The sequence below is a fragment of the Hyaena hyaena genome, unplaced genomic scaffold (assembly GCF_003009895.1).
Source record: "Hyaena hyaena isolate Hyena2069 unplaced genomic scaffold, ASM300989v1 scaffold_688, whole genome shotgun sequence".
Classification (NCBI taxonomy): domain Eukaryota; kingdom Metazoa; phylum Chordata; class Mammalia; order Carnivora; family Hyaenidae; genus Hyaena; species Hyaena hyaena.
This window is the reverse complement of record NW_024081317.1, coordinates 729,413-749,722: the sequence shown is the minus strand read 5'-3', so window position 1 is coordinate 749,722 and position 20,310 is coordinate 729,413. Positions and strand designations below refer to the sequence as shown.

The following is a 20,310-nucleotide window of genomic DNA, read 5'->3' as shown; positions in this document are numbered from 1 at the left end:
TCAATGGTAGGCTATTAAGTTTTTGAAGAGCCAAAAATATATACAGATTTTTTTACTATATGGTGGGTTATCACCCTGACCCCCTGCACTATGATATTTATCATATTAAATATTAATTTTATGTATATATAAAGCTCTATTAAAAACTAGTGGATAAAATACGAAATAAAAATGGTAAAATACATAAGTAGATAATTCACATGAAAAGCTACAAAAATGGCTCTCAACATATGAAAAATCCCATAAAAATATCAAAGTCACTCATGATTAAATAACGATAAACTGATGCCACAATGAAATGCCATTTCTTTGGTAAATTATACATGACAACATATTCTGTTGGTGGCACTGTGAATAAAATTTGTATATCCCTTCTGAATGGAAGTTTAACAATACCTAACAAAATTACACATGCATTTACCCAGCAATCCCCCTCCCAGGACTCTATCCTGAAAGTACCTCCTCCATAATATGTTAGTACATATATATACGGTATTCACTTGAACTGTTCCGTTTTTTTATAATTGAAAACAATGGAAACAGCCTAAATACCCATACACAAGAGTGGTACAATAAACTGGGGGGCTTATGCACGGTGGAGTACTATACAGCAATTAAAAATATAAGAAAGATCACTTTCAACCTATATTGAAAGACTTTCAGAAAATATTGTTAAGTGAAAAAAGCAAAGCCCCCAAGCATCTGTAGCATACTGTCCTTTGTGGAAAAGAAAAAAGGATATTAAAAACTACACAAGTATCTTCTTGTTTGTGTCAAAGAGATTGCTGATTTACAGAACAGGTGGGAAGGCAGATGAAGGGTGGCCATCAGGGCAGGAATAAGAGTAAAGAAGTAAGAATGATGAGTAATCACACTTCTCTGGGCACATCTGTTTTGCATAACTCTTAAAACCATAGTAATGTTTCACATATGCTTTACACACATCCCAAATAAATAATTAAAACCAACCAGAATGTGAGGGGATGAGGAACCCTAATGGAAAACAAACACTAATAAGTAAACTGTATTACACGGAATATCATGACCACATGCTATAAAGCCAAGGGCCAAAAGAACTTGACATAAATGTTGCTGTCTGGTTAGTAAAAGTGTTTGCCACAGGAATATGGGTTAGCAATTCTGAAACTACTCTATATGTAAGCTAGATTTGAGCAAATCTGTAAATAGACTGTTGGAAATGAAAGCCATATTTCTAACTTTAGGTAAAGAGGAAAGGATAGAACAAACCCTGTGTTGTTGTATTGGAATCAAAGGTATCAGTATAAACTCATGTTTTTATATATTAAGTACAGATAAGCAGATTCAGAGAAACATGTACGCATGGGTCACTATACATACATCACTAATAACGATGAAGATATCCAACAGCCCTTTCTATTTTCGAAAAGCCATGCTCCAATAAAAGAAACCCTAGCTCCTAAGAGACAGGATTGATTCCAGTGTTGTGGTAGAAAATATTCATAATGAGCCTAGAATATGGTTCTGGTGCCAAAAAGTAAATAAACAAAAAAAGATGGAAGCTTATTCAATAAATATCAGTAGCCAAGCTAAAGCAGCTTTTAATGGCCAGAGCTGGAGTAATTGGAGCAAAAGGAAATGATGCTATATTCAATATTAATACATAGAATAAAATAAATACCCATGGATCCATACTAGAGAATAAACAATCCTTCCCCACAATAGAATTCTAATTAAAAATGTAGAAATAGAATAGAACTATACATTTATCATTAGCAAAACACAGCAATAATGACTATTACAGGCAAGAATCACTCAAGGAAGATAACATTGATAAACAATATTTAATGAAAAACATGTATTTTCTCAAGGTATCTCCCCCAACATACTTAACAACAACAAAGAGAATACAGTAACTTTATAGCAGAGACACCCTGCAGATCCTATCATAACCAAGTATTCAAGGTAAGCAAGTAAAATGAGTAAAAGACATATATCAGTATCATGAACCTCCAATATACTGCATTGAAAAGGACACAAACTCATTTCTCTTCTATTTTTACAAACACAATGCATAACCTCATTTCAAACATGAGGTAATATCAAACCAACCCCAACTGAGGGACCTTCAAAAAAATAATAAATAAATAAATAAATAAATGTATATAAATGGTCAGTAAACTTAAAAAGTGTCAAAGTCATGAAAGGTAAGGGGAAGCAGGAATTATAATATACCAAATGAGACCAAGTAAGTGTGACAACTAAATACAAGGTAGGATGTCGGGGAGAATTCTGGAATTTAAAAAAAAAAGATATTAAAAAAATACTATAAAACTGGATGGCAATTTGAAAAATATATGTGCTTAAGTTAATAATACTGTACCAATGTTAATTTCTTGTTCTTGATAATCATATAGTTATATGAGATGCTGATATTAAGGAAAACATTATGAGGGATCCAAGGAAACTCTGATTAATCTGGTTTTTTTTTTTTTGCAGTTCTTTTGTAAGTCTAATATACCAAATTAAAATAAATTATATATAAATTTTTCTTCGTCTATAAATAGCCACACTGCTAGAAACTACCATATTGAACAGTGCCGTAAAATAATAAAAGATAACACTTGAGTGTTTTGTTTTTTTTTACTAGACACTATACTAAGCATTTTATGTGTATTATTATTATCACTTCAAACCACACAGTAAGCTTTGAGGTACATACTAGTGATAGGGCAGTGTTACATACATAGAAACTAAGGCACTGAAATTTTTATTAACTTGCCCAATATAGCATGGACATGGTAACTAACAGAAAGTGACTAATGTTCAAATCAGAGAATTTAAATAATCTGACCAAGTCACAGATAAAACAAATGAAGTAAAGTTTGTACCCAGTTCACCCTGACATGAAAATATTTGTTTTATTCTATCTTACCCAGCTATCAATCCAACAACAGTTAGAAGAGTTGGAGAAGTGTTCATTAAAATTCCTGCCTCCTTCTTCACTGATTTCTGCATCACAATTAACAATAAATGACACTTTCCATATATCATATATTATTAATCTACGATAGACTTGACTTTCAAAAATCAGGAAAGTACTTAAAATGCCCTGTCTCTTTAATTGAGAAACAAAATGGGATTTAAACATATTAATACAAACCTTAGAGTGTCACACAAATGGACCTTTGTTGAGTCCATTCTTATAACTCTTAATTGTGAGGTGGTTCAGTGTATATATCAATCTGCACTTACGCCGGTCTTTACTGATGGAGGTCTCTTACCATTTCTCTTTGTTCCCAAATGGTCGGGGAATTTGAAAAATTATTTTACCCTACATATAAAATACTTTTAAGACCACTTGGCTTATAAAGGATCTAAACCCAAGATGCCTAATAAGGACCCACAAGTAAATAACCAATTGGCAGAGAAAGGAGAAACGCCGGGTTTCTGCTGCCTTCTCACAATATTGTCTGCAGTGTATGCCACTCATCTCTAGATTTCAGGGTCTTTCAAAATAAAGGAAGTGACCATGAGATGACTATTAAAATTCCTAACACTTTAATTTCTAAAGCATTGTTTTATTCTCAATACATACCAGTAGAATTTATTACGAATTTTAGGGAAAAATGTAAAAAGCACAAAGAAGTAAATTAAGGATTGTATTACTCTTACCATTTACCATTTCAACTTTTTCTTTTGTTTCTTCCCTTGTTCTACCTATTTATCTGTCTGCTTGTCTATATATCTACTCATATTTTCAACTATTTCTTTTTGAAATTAGGATCTTAAATTTTAACCGACTCCATTGTGAATGTTTTTCCATGTTATCCTATATTTTTATGAACATTTTATATGATTTCATGTTATTCTATTATAGGAAACTCTTAATGGCTACATGGTATTTCGTTGATTAGATATCCTATGGCTATTTAATCAACGCCTGTTTTTTAAATAGTTAGGAGTATCAAATTTTGATGTTTGATTTGTTGTACTTAAGGTGAAATTCTAGAACTCAAATTCAGTCATTTATATTTTGCAATCAGGGCTTCAACTCTTCAAATTTGGTAGTTTGGGATCAGATTTTGAATGTTAAATTTGAAAACTATGGCATCATAATCTTTAGAAACCAGACAACATGCCGGACATAATGTATATGTAAAACCAAACTGAAGCTAAATCAATCCCAAATGGGTTTTAACACTAAAGAAAAACAATGTGAGAGAATTCACAACAGAAAAGTCATATACTTCATATACTAAATGTTGGTGTAATATGAAGGGAAACAGCTATCCAATTTTGTATTTCATGAGGACTGTGTTATATGCTTACACTTCGGATGCCATTGATTTTTCTTTTTAACAACCATTTTAGAGAAATATTACCTCTTAAGCTTAAAAGCACCTTAATGTGCCACTGTTGAGATCCACAATGGTCAATTTAGTTGAAAAGATACATGTTAAATACCTTCAATTCTTTTTCTAATTTTTTTAAATGTTTTATTTATTTCTGAGAGAGAGAGAGACAGTGTGAGCAGGGGAGGGTCAGAAAGAGAGGGAGACACAGAATCGGAAACAGGCTCCAGGCTCTAGGCTCTGATCTGGTGGTCAGCACAGAGCCAATGCGGGGCTCAAACCAACGAACAATGAGATCATGACCTGAGCTGAAGTCAGATGCTTAACCAACTGAGCCACCCAGGCGCTCCTAAATATCTTGACTTTTAATTCTTTCAGTGACCTGTTATCTAACACTGATCTTTTTAAACAATAAGAGTGTGATCATAACATAGTTGAAATCAAGTTATTTAAAGCCATTTAAATTCCCCAGAAATTTTAGGCTTAACATCTGTATGTCAAAGTAGGGGGTCCAATGAATTTATCTCAGTTTTATTTTAGGGCAACGGAAGTTGCAAGAGTAAAGTAAATGAGAACCACTGTTAACATGAAATTTAGCCAAAAGGCACTATTCTTATAAAAAATGAAATGATGGCAAAATGACCCTTAATTCATTTTCTATATGCAGCACCTATCAAATGCATTATTACAGTTTCCATTAATGCAGAATCTTACAAGTCCTCCTGTTTGCTATCTCTGGAACAAGAGTATTTCTAATTAGTGTCATTGTGTTTAGAAACCTGTACAAATGACTGGTGTCTTGTTAATTCTTCAACTGCCAGTTATAAGTACATTTAATTGAGAGTAAAAGTTTTCTGGCTATTAAAATCATATATACAAAAGTGCTTCCAGGATGCTGTGCCTGCCATGATATCATTGTAAAATTTTCCAGTTGCCTGTGAATTTTGTTATGCAATTACATCCTAGTAAATTGGTACAATGAAAATAGGAAACACTTGTATATTCCTCAGATCACAAATGGAAAGGTTTCAATCATGTGTGAAATTCATTCATATTCCATCAACAACAAAAACAAAACAAAATTAAAAACTTACCTACCTTCTATCATCCTCAATTATGAGTGGTTAAAAATCATCTTTGAGGATATACTGAGGAGACAAAACTTATATTTTTTCCTAGAGGCCTTGACTCACTCAAAACATTTGAGATTTCTAAATATAAATCTTGATATATTCTCAGATGACCAAGTTATGTGGATGCCTCAGCATTTGAAACTTGAGTGGTTTGGGGTGATCAGATTGGACCATGAGGTTGTTATTATATAAAAATTGAAATAAAAATCATTCACAGCTGAAACTTTCAGTTGATGTGTTTTCTGTTTCGATGAATAAACTGCTTTAGCCTTAACATAATATTTGAATACATAATGCCAATCTTATAATTATCACCAAATCCTTCTTAAATGAGGCCAGACTAAATTCCCTGATCCATTATTTTTATGGTTTTGAATAGTTGAGAAAATTATCTAATTTCTCTGAGCCCCAGTGGTAGATTAATAATATGTGCATTCTTAGAATATAGTGATTTTAATACCAATTAAATAATACATGGAAACTACCCAGAACCATTCTTTTTACACAGTGAGCAATCAATAAATTAGGTAATAAATAAATTAGTTAAATAAATAAAAAAATAAATAAAAAATAAATTAGTTAAAACTGTTAAATAATAAATTAGTTAAATAAATTAGTTAAATAAATAAAAAATAAATTAGTTAAAACTGTTGCGTTAAAATATCTTCCTTACACTAGTATATTGCCCACAAAAGTTATTTCCATAATTAAATCATGCAGAAATTTACGTTAGTCTTTTTAAACATGGATTTGAAGATATGGAAAATTAGGCTTTCCTAAAATATGCTTACCAGATATTCAGAAGTGGCATTATCTTATAAGATTAACTTTAAGACAAAAATAAAAAGTAAAGAAATGTGCATAAAAATTCTGTTCAAATTACATATTTATTCCACCTTCAAAGAGGAGGCACATAACTCACCACTCCATAAATGTAGGCTGTGCATATGACCAGCTTCCAAAGAGGACAACGTGGAAAGGTAACCTAAAGAATAATAGATATTTGAGAAGTACTATTTCAGCCAGGTGATCAAGGTCAATATCAAGACATAGATCATATAGATGGTATGTACACTTGATACGATGTGATGAATGACACTGTATCTCTGTGACCTTCTTCTCAAAAACCCACCACTGTAGTTTAATAATGAGAGAAACAACAGTCAAACTGCAATAGAGAAGAAGCCAACAAAATACCTAACCAGTAACCCCTTACCAAAACAAAACAGAAAGGCCAACATCATGTTAAAAAAAAAAAAAAAAAAAAAGGAAAGTATGAGAAACCGTGACAAAATGGAAGACTCTAAGGAGACACTATAACTAAATAAAACTAGTTGGGATCCTGGAACAGTAAAAGGGAATTAAGTAAAAATCAAGGTAGCTGAATGAATTTACTTAATAATAATAATACATCGCTGGTGGTTCATCAATTATAACAAATATACCAGCCTAATGCAAAACATTAATAATAAGGGAAACCGGGTGTGAGATATAAGGAAACTCTGTTTTATCTTTGTAACTTTTTGGTAAATCTAAAACTATTCTAAAAAATAGTATTAAAAATAACATCTGCTCAAACCAAAACTGAAGCAGGGAAAGACTACGGAAATGAAAGTATTCTGTATGCAGGGCAGTGTGTCAGGGATAGGTCCTAAAACTCGAGGGGCTCCTGCTATAGAAAGATAAGTCCCTAAGTTAAATACTGTTTGTTTTGCCAAGTATAAAACTGTATAATCAGAAAAAATGCAATTATGTGGGATTTAAGATAGAAGACCAAAATTAATATTCAAAATCAGAAAGATAAAGAATTGTTTAATTATGCTGTACACTCCAGGGCTGGTTTTATGACTTTTTTTTCCTGGTAATATTTTGATTGTTTGACCTGCTAAAGAGTGACATAGCTTTAACTCAAAAGCTACTAAATAGTATGAATTTGGAAGTTGCCAAAGAGATAAAATAGTTATTGACTTGGGTTAATCATTGGGTTGCACTGAGATGATTCATTCAGCTACTGAAAAAGTCATTATAATTTAGAAATACAATTTACTGTATCTTCTTTTGTGTCATTAAATGGGTAGTTTATATAAAATGATGAAAATACAGTCAACATTTAGTTAGTAGCCATGAAACGGTGGTAATAATAAAAAGACAAAACAGGGGTCCCTTTAAAGAGATAAGACATTTTTGTTTTTTTCTCACCAAGCAGTTCATAGTTAGTGTAGTAGTCCAGCGCTGGTTTACTCATCTTTAATATATGGCTTCTTCATTTTGATTCCAATTTAGATGCTGAAACTATCACCATCTACCAGGAAGCAGCGAGTGGAGAAGGACGAGGGTTCCCTTGCACTCACTTTCCAGGTATAACCTAGAAATCACAGACAGCATCCCAAGCATATTCCACCGGCCAGAAACTTTGTCCCATAGCTACACCACAGTGCAAGGAAAACTGAGAAATGTATTCTCTTGATGGTTAACTTGGTAATCAGCTAAAACTAAGAAGTTTGACTATTAAAGCAAAAGATATTGGAAGATATCTATCTTTAATAAAGTAATATCCATGTCCCACATGACCAAAATTTGCATATAAAGCACTTAAGGAACTTAATAAAATGTGAATTGTGATTTATTAGATCTGAGACAGTCTGAGGTTATCCTTCTAACAAGCCAAGTGTTAACAGTGTAAATTATCCAAGAACCGAACTTTGACTTTCAAGATACTAGCCTGTTTCTTACCTAAGAAAAAACAAACAAACAAAACCAAAAAACAGAAAACAAAAAAGTGCTGTTGAGCCAGATGTGGAATAATTTGGTGTTTAGCTTAATTAATATTTTTACTTTCAGTGTTGCCTTGTTTTCCCCCTTGTATGTGGGGTAGTGATGATGATAGAGAGAAATCACCAAAAAATGTGCTAGCTTTGTGAATAAAATTAAAAAGAAGTGGACCTGATACAAGAAAAAATTGCAATATAATTGTTAAAATAGTGTATTTAATTTATCACTGTGATGGTTAATCTTGATAATGAAAAGAGAAACAGCATGGAATTGTGGCAAGGTAGTATGTGAGTGAATGTATGCTAGAAAGGGTGAGAACGAAAAATTAAACCTGTATATGAATAGAGAAAATATAGTATATTTCAAGGAGCAAAAGACGAACTGTTAAAAGTGAATTTCTACTCAATAACAGTATATTAGATTTTATATTGTACTTTTCCCTGTATGGCTGAAAACTCTTATTTTTGCACTCAGCCAATATATTTAATAGTAGAAAGATCTAGTATTTTCCTGTTTTGCAAATATATACCCCAGGCCCAATCTGTAAAAACTGAAATGGACAGAAACATAATACAAACACATACACGGGATGTGAGTTCCCCCTGGAGTGTGGCATAATTATCAGATAATGGCCATGGTGTGAGTACTGGAAAAATTCCCTTCATATCCTAGAATTGACTGTAACCATTTCCAGTTCACCCTCATAATTAACCTAAAGAAAATGTATATTGCTATTTACTCATCAACAGTGAAACGTCTGACATATGATTTCTAGAAATAAGATAACCAAATGGGTTTTTATATGTATTTTCTGAGGGAAATATTCACTGACATTAGAGACATATAGTGCCATACAGCCTATGTTCATGGTCAGTGCAGCTTGGTTCATCTCATACCCGGTACCTGTTAGGTGGATGAAGTAAGTAAAATAAAACTTTGTGAAGGTCACTGAAAAATGTATTGACTTGTTTCAGATACTTGTAGTTCTTCCTGTAAGCAAAATACTGGCACTCTGAGATATAGATTGTATTATGGTACATCTCTGCCCTCTGAGAATTTATCATCTAGCAGAGATGAGAAACATGCATATAAAATTGCCATAGAATATACAAGTGCATGTGATTAGTTCTAAAATCCTAGTTAAAACTTTGTATGTCACAGGCATTTCACAAAATGAGCAATACTACCTGGACTAATTAGGAAGGAGTTAATAGAATCACAGAATAAGAAGACATTAGGAAGTCTGGATATTCAATACATGGCTCATCAGGTCTCCCTTGGATACTTCCACCACATTTTTGCCAAATTTGAACTTAAAACTATACAGGAATGGCAAACTAATCACCTCCAAAGTAATCCACTTGGACAATTCTAAGATTAAACTTTCTAATAACGAGGCTTAAATTTGAATGCTGTCTTAAAGAATAAATGAAAATTCAAAAAGCCAAGATTATTCTAGGTAAAGGGGATCAAGGAAGCTATGTAGAATACACAAGAACATATCAGAGGAGAGAATTTGATAATGGATGTCAAGAGAGGGGAAAAAAGCATAATAAAACTAATTTATACGAAAGTAGGGCAAGAGTTGGGGCTGAATAAAGAATACTATAGAGATGGGAAGGTGGAGGCAGAGTAGGAGGGTCCCGAGCTCACCCCATCTCATGAATTCAACTAGGTAACTATCAAATCACCCTAAATGCCCCAGACATTGACCTAAACACTGACTGAACAAACTCCACAACTACAGAAAGAGAAGATGCCACATTGAAGAAGGTAGGAAAGTACAAAGGCATTCCTATCTGGTGCAGAGGGGAAGAAGCCATGGTTGCAGAGAAGGGCAAGAGAGAGAGGAATGCACAGGGAAAACCGTTCTCCATAGCCATTGGCTTAGAAAATGAGAAGGGATGGATTTCTTGAGTTCTTGCAACCAGTGGGGATGTAAAGCCTGAAGATTTAAAGATCAGCAGGCATGGCTGGAACAAAGCCAGGCGGGCACTGCACTGGGCTTGGAGAGAAGTCAGGCAAACAACCCAGGGACAGACAACATGGAAATAGCAATCTAAAAAGCATCTGAGGCAGCGGTGGCTCAGTGGATTAAGTGCCTGACTTTGGCTCAAGTCAGTTTGTGGGTTCAAGCCCCACGTTGGGCTCTGTGCTGACAGCTCAGAGCCTGAAGCCTGCTTCAGGTTTTGTGTGTGTGTCTCTCTCTCTGCCCCTTCCCTGCTTGTGCTGTTTTTCTTTCTCTCTCAAAAATAAATAACCATTAAAAATTTTTTTTGGAAAAGTGTCTGAGGCACACAGTGGGGAAATTATTTGATCTTCTTGGAGCACATCCCTGAACCAGAGTTCATAGAGAGATCTCTCTGGGAACAAAGATGCTGACCAGTGCCATTTCCCTCACTTCCCTCTCAGCATAAACACAGAGACACCTGCAGAAAGCCGCACAGCATAGGCTGCCTAAGTTGCTTACACCAAGCCCGACACCCCTGCAGTCCAGTGAGACTACCCTTTTCAGCCAGGCTTGTTCCAGTTCCAGGGCAGTGGGCCCCTTCCCCCTGAGAATCAGCACACTCCTGCCCACACCTCAACACCATACCTAAGAGTTTTGTGGAGGTGGAGGTGTAACAGGTCTTATGTCACAAGCAGACCACAGCATACCTAGTTAAAACTCCCCACATACAGGTCAGGGACCAAACACTGCTCACAGCAGGCATGGATACGCTCTGGGATGACTGGCCTGATGGATAAAGCAGCCAGAAGACAGTAGCAGAGTGCACATAGCACACACCGGAGACACTCCCTGAAGGGCCAGGCCCTGCGCACTACATGACTGCTTCTTCATAAGGCCATTACTTTCAGGAGCAGGAGACTTATTGGCTAAGATAAATAAGCAACAGAGACTTAGGCAAAATGAGAAAACAGAGAAATTTATCCCAGAGAAAGAACAAGATGAGGCCATGGCCAGAAACCAAAGAGAAACAGATATAAGTAACATGCCTGAAGGAGAATTTAACATAATGATCATAATAAGTCCATAATAAGTCCACTCACTGGATTTGAGAAAATAATAGAAGATATTAGTGAGACCCTTACCACAGAGATACAAGAGTGCAAAAAGAAATAATCAAAAATGAAGAGTGCAATAACTGAGATTAGAAACACTTAATGCAATAAACAGTAAGCCTGAAGATTCAGAGAAATGAATTAATGACCTATCAGAAAAGTAATGGAAAGCAAGGAACTTTAAAAAAAGAGAGAAAGAAGAATTATATAAAACAAGAATAGACTTAAAGAATTCAGTGACTGCATCGTATGTAATAACATTTGTATTATAGGAACCCCAGAAGAAGAAAAGAGGATGAAAATTTATTTGAAGAAATAATAGAAGAAAATTTCCTTAATCTGGGAAGGAAACAGACATCCAATTCCAGAAGGCACAGGAAAATCCCATCAAAATCAACAAAAGCAGCCTGATACCAAGATGTATTGGAATTTAATTTTCAAATATAATGATAAAGAAAAAAAAATCTTAAAAGGATCAAGACAAAAGTTTTTAACTTATAATGAAAAACCCTGAAGGCTAGCAGAAGATCTTTTCAACAGAAACTTTGCAAGCCAGAAGGGAGTGGTATGATGTATTCAAAGTGCTGGAAGGGGAAAATCTGCACCCAACAATACTCTATCCAGCATAGCTATCATTCAGAAGAGAAGGAGAAATAAAAGAGTTTCCCAGACAAAGAAAAACTAAAGGAGTTCACGATTTTAAATGAACCTTGCAAGAAATAATAAAGGAGACTCTTTGAGTGGAATAAGAGACCAAAGATGACAGTCTAAAGGTGAGAAACACAAAAGCAGTAAGATAATGTATATTTTTGTGAAAAATCAGTCAAGGAACTCACACCCAAAACAGGATATAAAATATATAACATATACTTAAAACACGGGGAAAAGAGAAGAATGGGTTATAACTTAAATGACCATCAACTTAAATAGACTTCTATATGCGGAAAGTTTATATACCAAACTAACAATAACCATATATTAAAAAGCACTAATAAGCATGCAGAGAATAAAGAGAAAGGAATCCAAATGTATCTAAAGAAAAAATCAAATAAAAGCAAAATACATAAGAGAGAAAAAGAAAAAAGGATCAGAGAAAATCTCCAGAAACAAGGACAAAACAAATAATAAAATCGTTATAAATATTTATCTAACAATAAATACTTTGGGGACACTTGGGTAGCTCAGTTAAGCATCTAACTTCAGCTCAGGTCATGATTTAATATTTGTGAATTTAAGCCCTCATCAAGCTCTCTGTTGTCAGCACAGAGCCTGCTTCAGATCCTCTGCACCCCCCCACCTTTCCTCTCTCTCTCTCTCAAATATAAACACTTAAATAACTAAAAACAAATACATACATACATACATACATACATACTTTGTAAATGGACGAAACACTCCAATCAAAAGGCACAGAGCGTCAGAATGCATAAAAAATAAGACCCATCTATATACTGCCTACAAGAGACTCCTTTTAGATCTAAAGACACCTGCAGGTGGAAAGTGAAGGGACAGAGATACAGTTATCATGCTATTTATGTCAAAAGAAAGCTGAAGTAGCAATACTTACAATGGACAAACTAGACTTTTAAAAAAAGACTGTAAAAAGAGACAAAGGCACTGTATAATAATAAAGAGGGCATTCCAACAAAAAGATAAAGCAATTATAAACATTTATGCACCCAAATACATAAAATAATGACAAACATAAAGGAACTAATCAATAATAATACAATAATAGTAGGGGACTTTAATACCCACTTATATCAGTAGATAGATCATATAAACAGAAAATAAACAAGAAAACAATAGCTGTGAGTGGCACACTGGACCAGACAGACAACATTCCATGCTGAAACAGCAGAATACACATTCTTTTCAAGGTGCATGTGGAACCTTGACACATTCTCCACAATAGACCACATATTTGTCCACAAACCAGGCGTCACCAAATTCAAGATCAAAGTTATCCCTTGCACCTTTCCTGAACTCAATGCTATTCAATAAATAAATCTGGAAAGACCACAAATACACAGAAGTTAAATAACATGCTACTAAACAATGAATGGGTTAACCAGGAAATCAAAGAAGAAATTAAAAAAATACATAGAAACAAATGAAAATGGAAATACAACACTGTAAAACCTTTGAAATTCAGCAAAAGCAGTCCTAAGAAAGAACTATATAGCAATACAGGCCTAACACAAGAAGCAAGAGGGGTGCCTGGGTGGCTCAGTGGGTTAAGAATCTGACTTCGGTTCAGGTCATGATCTCATGGTTTGTGGGTTCGAGTCCCATGTCTGGCTCTATGCTGACAGTTCAGAGCCTGGTGTCTGCTTTATATTTTGTGTGTCTCTCTCTCTCTGCCCCTTCCCTGCTCATACACTGTGTCTCTCTCTCTTAAAGATAAATAAACATTAAAAAATATATTTATAAAAAGAGAAACAAGAAAAATCTCAAATAAACAACCTAATCTTACACCTAAAAGAGGCAGAAAGAGAACAACAAAGTGTAAAGCCAGCAGAAGGAGGGAAATAGTAAAGATTAGAGCAGAAATAAATGATATAAAAACTACAAAAACAGGAGAACAGGTTGGTGAAACTAGAAGCTGGTTCTCTGAAAAATTTAATAAAATTGATAAGCCTCTAGTCATACTTATAAAAGAAGAGAAAGCGCCCAAATAAATAAAATCATAAATGAGAGAGGAGAATTAACAACTAATACAAATACCAAAGAAATACAAGTAATTATAAGAGAATATTGTGAAAAATTATATGCCAACAAATTGACAACCTAAAAGACGTGGATATATTCCTGGAAATGTATAAACTACCAAAACTGAAACAGAAAGAAATAGAAAATTTGAACAGCTTGATAACCAACAAAAAATTGAATCAGTTATCAGGGTACCTGAGTGACTCAGTTGGTTAAGTGTCCGACTTTGGCTCAAGTCATGATCACACGGCTCATGAGTTGAGCCTCACACTGGGCTCTGTGCTGAGAGTTCAGAGCCTGGCTCCTGTTTCACACTCTGTCTCCCTCTATCTCTGACCTTCCCTTGCTCTCTGTCTCTCTGTCTCTCAAAATTAAACGTTAAAAAAATTGGATCAGTAATCAAAAAACTCCTAATAAACACAAGTCCAGGATGAGTTATCTTCAGAAACAAATTCTACCAAACATTTAAAAAAGAGTTATTATCCAATTCAGAAAACAACAAATGTGGGTAAGGATGTGGAGAAAGGGGAACCCTCTTGCACTGTTGGTGGGAATGCAACTGCTGCAGCCATTCTGGGAAAGCGCTGAGGTACCTCAGAAAAATTAAAAATAGAACTACCCTATGACCCAGCAATAGCACTACTAAGAATTTATCCAAAAGATACAGAAATGCTGACTCACAGGGGCACATGTACCTCAATGTTTATAGCAGCACTGTCAACAATAGACAAATTTTGGAAAGAGCCCAAATGCTCATCAACTGATGAACAGATAAAGAAGATTATATATATATATTATATGCACACACACACACACACACACACACATACACACGCTGGGATACACGCTGGGATACTACTCAGTGATGAAAAATAATAAAATCCTGCCATTTGCAACAACATGGATCGAACTGGAGGGTATTATGCTAAGTGAAATAAGTCAATCAGAGAAAGATAGATATCATATGATTTCACTCATATGTGTAATTTGAGACTTAACAGAAGACCTAGGGGAAGGGAAGGAAAAATAATTACAAACCATAAGAGACTCTAAAATGCCGGGAGCTGCACCGGCCTCTCTGGATGGCAATCACAGCAAGGAAATGGCAGTGTTTGCACAGCTCCTGCCATGAGAAATGAAAACTGGTATCTCCTTCTGCTATTATTGGCTCATGTTGGAAATGAGGCTACTGGTATTGACCAGGCCTCACAATATTCCATATCAGACCAATGTTCTGAACATAGATACCTCATAAGGAAAAGCATATTCCTGCCTTTACAAAAGAGATTTTAGATGAAAGCTCTGTGGGTGATTGTCAAAAGGCTCTTCCTATGGGCCTTGCAGACCCTAGACTTAGATAATAAAGGGGGTTAAGAACACAAGAATTACAATTGAGCCCCGAGACAAAGAGCCTATTTTGGGGTTAGGGCAGAACATAGTTACTACATATATCTTATATATCTTTGCTAATTGGTGAAGCATAGCAGTCCCTTCCTCAAGGCCTACATTCCACAAACACCTTCCCTTGCACTGGCAGCTGGGATGAGAATAGATAAGAGTAGCTAAAACATAAACCCAGGTGCAAAGACTGACACATTTAGGGCCCCCATGATAGTTTCTACAAACAAACCAATTCAGAAACATTCATCCTCTTGAAAGCCAGACAGAATGACTCCTAGCTTATCTATATACAATTTAACCTATATGTTATCCTGTTTTTCACTAAGAGCATCCTGTTAATTCTTTCGTTGTAAATTCACTACGACTGGGATAATTCTGCAGAATATCAAAAACTTGTTATCGCAAAAGGCATCCCATTGTAGAAATTCCTTTCTCTGACTTCATGTTTTTCCTGAACCTTTAAATAAAGACACCAAAACCGCCAGGACAGAGATGGCTGCCTGGTGATCAGAAAGAATCTCGGGGCTCTCTCACTCTCTCTCTCTCACCGACACTGTCCATCCTTCAGGGACCCCTGGACCAGCCAGAGCCGGCTCGGCCTCCTGCACTTAAATACAGAGAATAAAGTGAGGGCTGATGGAGGTGGGGAGTGGGAAGGGGGTGAAAGGGAGGCGGGCATTGAGGAAGGCACTTGTTGGGACGAGCACTGGGTGTTGTATGTAAGGGATGAATCATGGGAATCTAATCCCAAAGCCAAGACTACATTGTATGTTAGCTAACTTGACAATTAATTATCAAAATAAAAAATAAAGAAGTTATTACCTATTTTTTCAAGCTATTCCAAAAGAATGGAAAAGGAAAGAAAACTTCCAAATGCATTCTAGGATGCCAGCATTACCCTAGTACCAAAAGAGTAAGATGTTACAAAAAAAGAGAGCTAAGTCCAATATATCTTGTAAACATAAAAGCAAAAATCCTCAACAAAATACTAGGAAACTGAATCTAACAATACATTAAAGCCACATTCACTACCATCAAGTGGGATTTATTCCTGTGTTCCAAGTGTGGTTCAATATTTGCAAATCAATCAACATCATATACCACATTAATAAAAGTAAGGACAAGAACCATACCATTATTTCAATAGATGCATAAAAAGCATAAGTAGAACATCCATTCATGATAAAAAATATTCTCAATTCTCAATATATTAGGTTTAGGAGGAGACATACCTCAACATAATGAAGGCCATATATGAAAAACCCACAACTAATATCATCCTTAATGGGAGAAAACTGAGGACTTTTCCTCTGTGGTCAGGAACAAGACAAGGATGTCTACTCTCACCATTTCCTCAAGATAGCACTGAAAATCCCAGTTACAGCAATCAGACAGCAAAAATAAATAAAAAGCATCTAAATTGTCAGGAAAGAAGTAAAACTTTTATTATTTGCAGATGACATGATACTGTATACAGAATACTCAAAAGACTCCACCAGAAAACTGTTAGTACTGATAAATTCAGCAAAGTCTCAGGATAAAATAATAATAATAATAATGTACAGAAATCTGTTGGATTTCTATACACCAAAAGTGAAGAAGCAGAAAGAGAAATAAAGAAATTAATGTCATTGACAACTGCACAAAAATAATAAGATACATAGGAATAAACCTAACCAAAGATGTGAAAGACCTGTTAACTGTGAAAACTATAAAACACTGATGAAAGAAATAAAAGATGACATAAAGAAATGGAAAGACATTCTATGCTCATAGACTGGAAGAACAAATTTTGTCAAAATGTCTATATTCCACAAAGCAATCTACACATTTCATGCAATCTCTATATAAATACCAATATCTATTTTCACAAGGCTAGAACGAACAATACTAACATTTGTATGGAACCACAAAAGAGCCCAAACAGCCAAAGCAATCTTGAAAAAGAAAAGCAAAGCTAGTGCATCACAATTCTGGACTTCAAGTTAATATTACAAAGCTATAATAACCAAAATAGTATGGTACTGGCACAAAAACAGACACAAAGATCAAACGTACAGAACAGAAACCCCAGAAATGAACCCACAACTATATGGTCCATTAACCTTCTGCAATGCAGGCAAGAACATTCAATGGGAAAAAGATAGTCTCCAACAAATGCTGTTGGGAAAACTGGACCGAAATAGGCAAAAGAAAAAAAAAAGAAATATGCAAAGGAATGAAACTGGACCACTTTCTTACACCATACACAAAAATTAATTCAAAATGGTTTAAAAACCTAAATGTGAAACGTGAATATAAAAATCTTAGAAAAGAGCACAAGCCGGAACTTCTTTGACACTGCCCATAGCAGCTTCCTTCTAGATGAGTCTTCTGAGGCAAAGGAAACAAAAATAAACTATTGTGACTACATCAAAATCAAAAGCTTCTGCACGGCAAAAATAATCAATCAATCAATTAATTAATTAATTAATAATCAACAAAATCAAAAGCAATCTGCAGAATGGGAGAAGAAATATGGTAATGACATATTCAATAACAGGTTAGTATCCAAAATATATAAAGAACTTCTAAAACTCAATACCCAGAAAGTGAATAATCCAATTAAAAATGGGCAGAAGATATGATTACGTATTTTTCCAAAGTAGACATACAGACGATGAAGAGAAACATTTAAAAAATGTACAGAAATGTAAATCAAAACTTCATTGAGATATCACCTCATACCTGTCAGAATGGCTACAATCAACAACACAAGAAACAACAGGTGTTGTTGAGGATGTGGGAAAAGGGGAATGCTTTTGTACTGTTGGTGAGAATGCAAACTTGTGCAGCACTCTAGACAAAGTTAAAAACATGACTACTCTATGATCCAGCAAGTGCACTATTAGATATTTACCTAAAGAATATAAAAAACACTAACTCAAATACATACACCTCATTGTTTATAGCAGCATTATCTACAATAGCCAAATTATGGAAATGGCCCAAGTGTCCACTGACTAACAAATGGATAAAGAAGAGGTGTATATATATATATATACAGTGGACTATTACTTAGTCATAAAAAGAATAAAATCATGCCATTTGCAATGATATGGATGAAGTTGGAGAGTATTGTGCTAAGCAAAAGAGGGGTGTCAGAGAAAGACAAATACCATATAATTTCACTCATATGTGGAATTTAAGAAGCAAAACAAAGGAGTAAAGTGAAAAAAAAAGAGAGAGAGAGACAAACTAAGAAACAGTCTCTTAACTATAGAGGTGTTACCAGTTTGTGGGTAGGGAATGGGTTAAATAGATGATGGGGATTAAGGAGGGCACTTGTGATGAGCACAGGGTGAAGTATGGAAGTGTTGAGTCGCTATATTGTACACTTGAAACTAATATTACACTGTATGCTAACTAAGTGGAATTTAAATAAAAACAGACAGAAAGGATATACTCATTGAGAACTGTTGAGGATGCACATAATATGTGGGAGACATGCTTTAAGAATACTCATTGTCAGTGATATTCCAGCAGGACTAGAGAAGAGCCCAGTAAAATGACTATTAGAGAAAGGTAAGAGAGAAAAACAAAACAAAAAACACATGAGCTGCATGATTACACTAGTACCAGGCATCAGGTAAACTGAGACAGATGTTATAAGTATCCAGATGTTATAAGTGCCAGAGGACTTCCATCTGCCAATATCTGCATATTGATGTCCAGAACCTTTTCTCAGAAGTCCACTCTGTTTGATGTATCTCTGCTAGAAAATCAACTCTCTTCCACATTAATCCTAAACTAATGATGAGGAGGAGTATATTGCTTTCCAGTCTCCTTAATGGAAGTAAGCCATTGGAATTATTGGCCACCTACCTTTCCCTGTACCACTTTCCCTTCATGTTCCCCAACCTAGTAATAAACTACTTTCATCTGAATATTCAAATTAGGGTCTGCTTCAGTGGGAGTACAAGTTAGGCACTGACTCATGATGAATGTTTGCATTTAGAAGATCATGGTAGCAGTTTAAAAGGTTTTGAAGAGTACTAGGCCAATGCCAGTAAGTCATGCATTAATTCATTTAGTACTTGCTGAATTTTTACCAAATGCTAAGGACTGCATTAGAGGCTACAAATAAAAGAGTGAATGAAACCAAACGTAATATCCACTGTAGTGAACCTTGTATTCTAGGAAATATTTTACTTAGTAAGACAGCCAACTGTAAAAATAACAACAGACACAAATGCTGCAGAGTAGAGGTACATAGTAAAGTATAAGTATGAGGATATATAGCATAAGAAATGGAGTCAGAGAGGCTGGCTAAGAATTTGACAAATAGCATCTATGTTGAGATTCAAAAGAAAAAAGTAAAACATACAAAAACTTTATGTTAAAAGGAAATATGTGACATGACGGAGACAGAAAGAACAAGAGTGTGAGCCAAAGGAGAAAAGAGCTTTAAACGACCAGAAATGGCAGAATCTTACATGATATCTTAAGGGATGAGTTTGGTAGCAGACAAGTAGCTGTTCAATTAAAACTGTATCTAACCATTTATAATGGCAAACTGTCCCCAGAAGTGGATTCGCATTGAAGCAACATATCCCCAGACAAAATTCAGTAAGATCCCAATTATTTCTGGCCAATGGAAGATGTTAAAACTGATGTGCATATTTGAGATAACATGTTTAAGAAGCAACGTGACTTCTTCACCCTTCCTTTACTTTTCCATCAGAATGCAGAGAAGTCTGAGTCATGACGGTGTAGAACCTGGGTTCTTACATCATAATGAGGCTGAACCTTGCCTACCAGTAACACCTGTTTTGTTCTGCTGCATGAATGAGAAGTAAACTTCCACTGTGTTAAGTGAATAAAATTTGGGATCCATGGGCTACAGTAGCTATTCT

The 20,310-nt window shown here is 35.0% G+C and overlaps 1 long non-coding RNA gene across 1 annotated transcript; it reads right to left on the bottom strand.

The window, feature by feature from the left end:
- Positions 1 to 6,390: 6,390 nt before the first annotated feature.
- Positions 6,391 to 20,108, bottom strand: LOC120220320. Its single transcript, XR_005525538.1, has 3 exons — positions 19,955 to 20,108; positions 7,667 to 7,832; positions 6,391 to 6,452 (listed from the first exon to the last, which is right to left on the bottom strand). It is a non-coding gene; the product is annotated as an uncharacterized LOC120220320 (long non-coding RNA).
- Between the last annotated feature and the right edge of the window lie 202 nt (positions 20,109 to 20,310).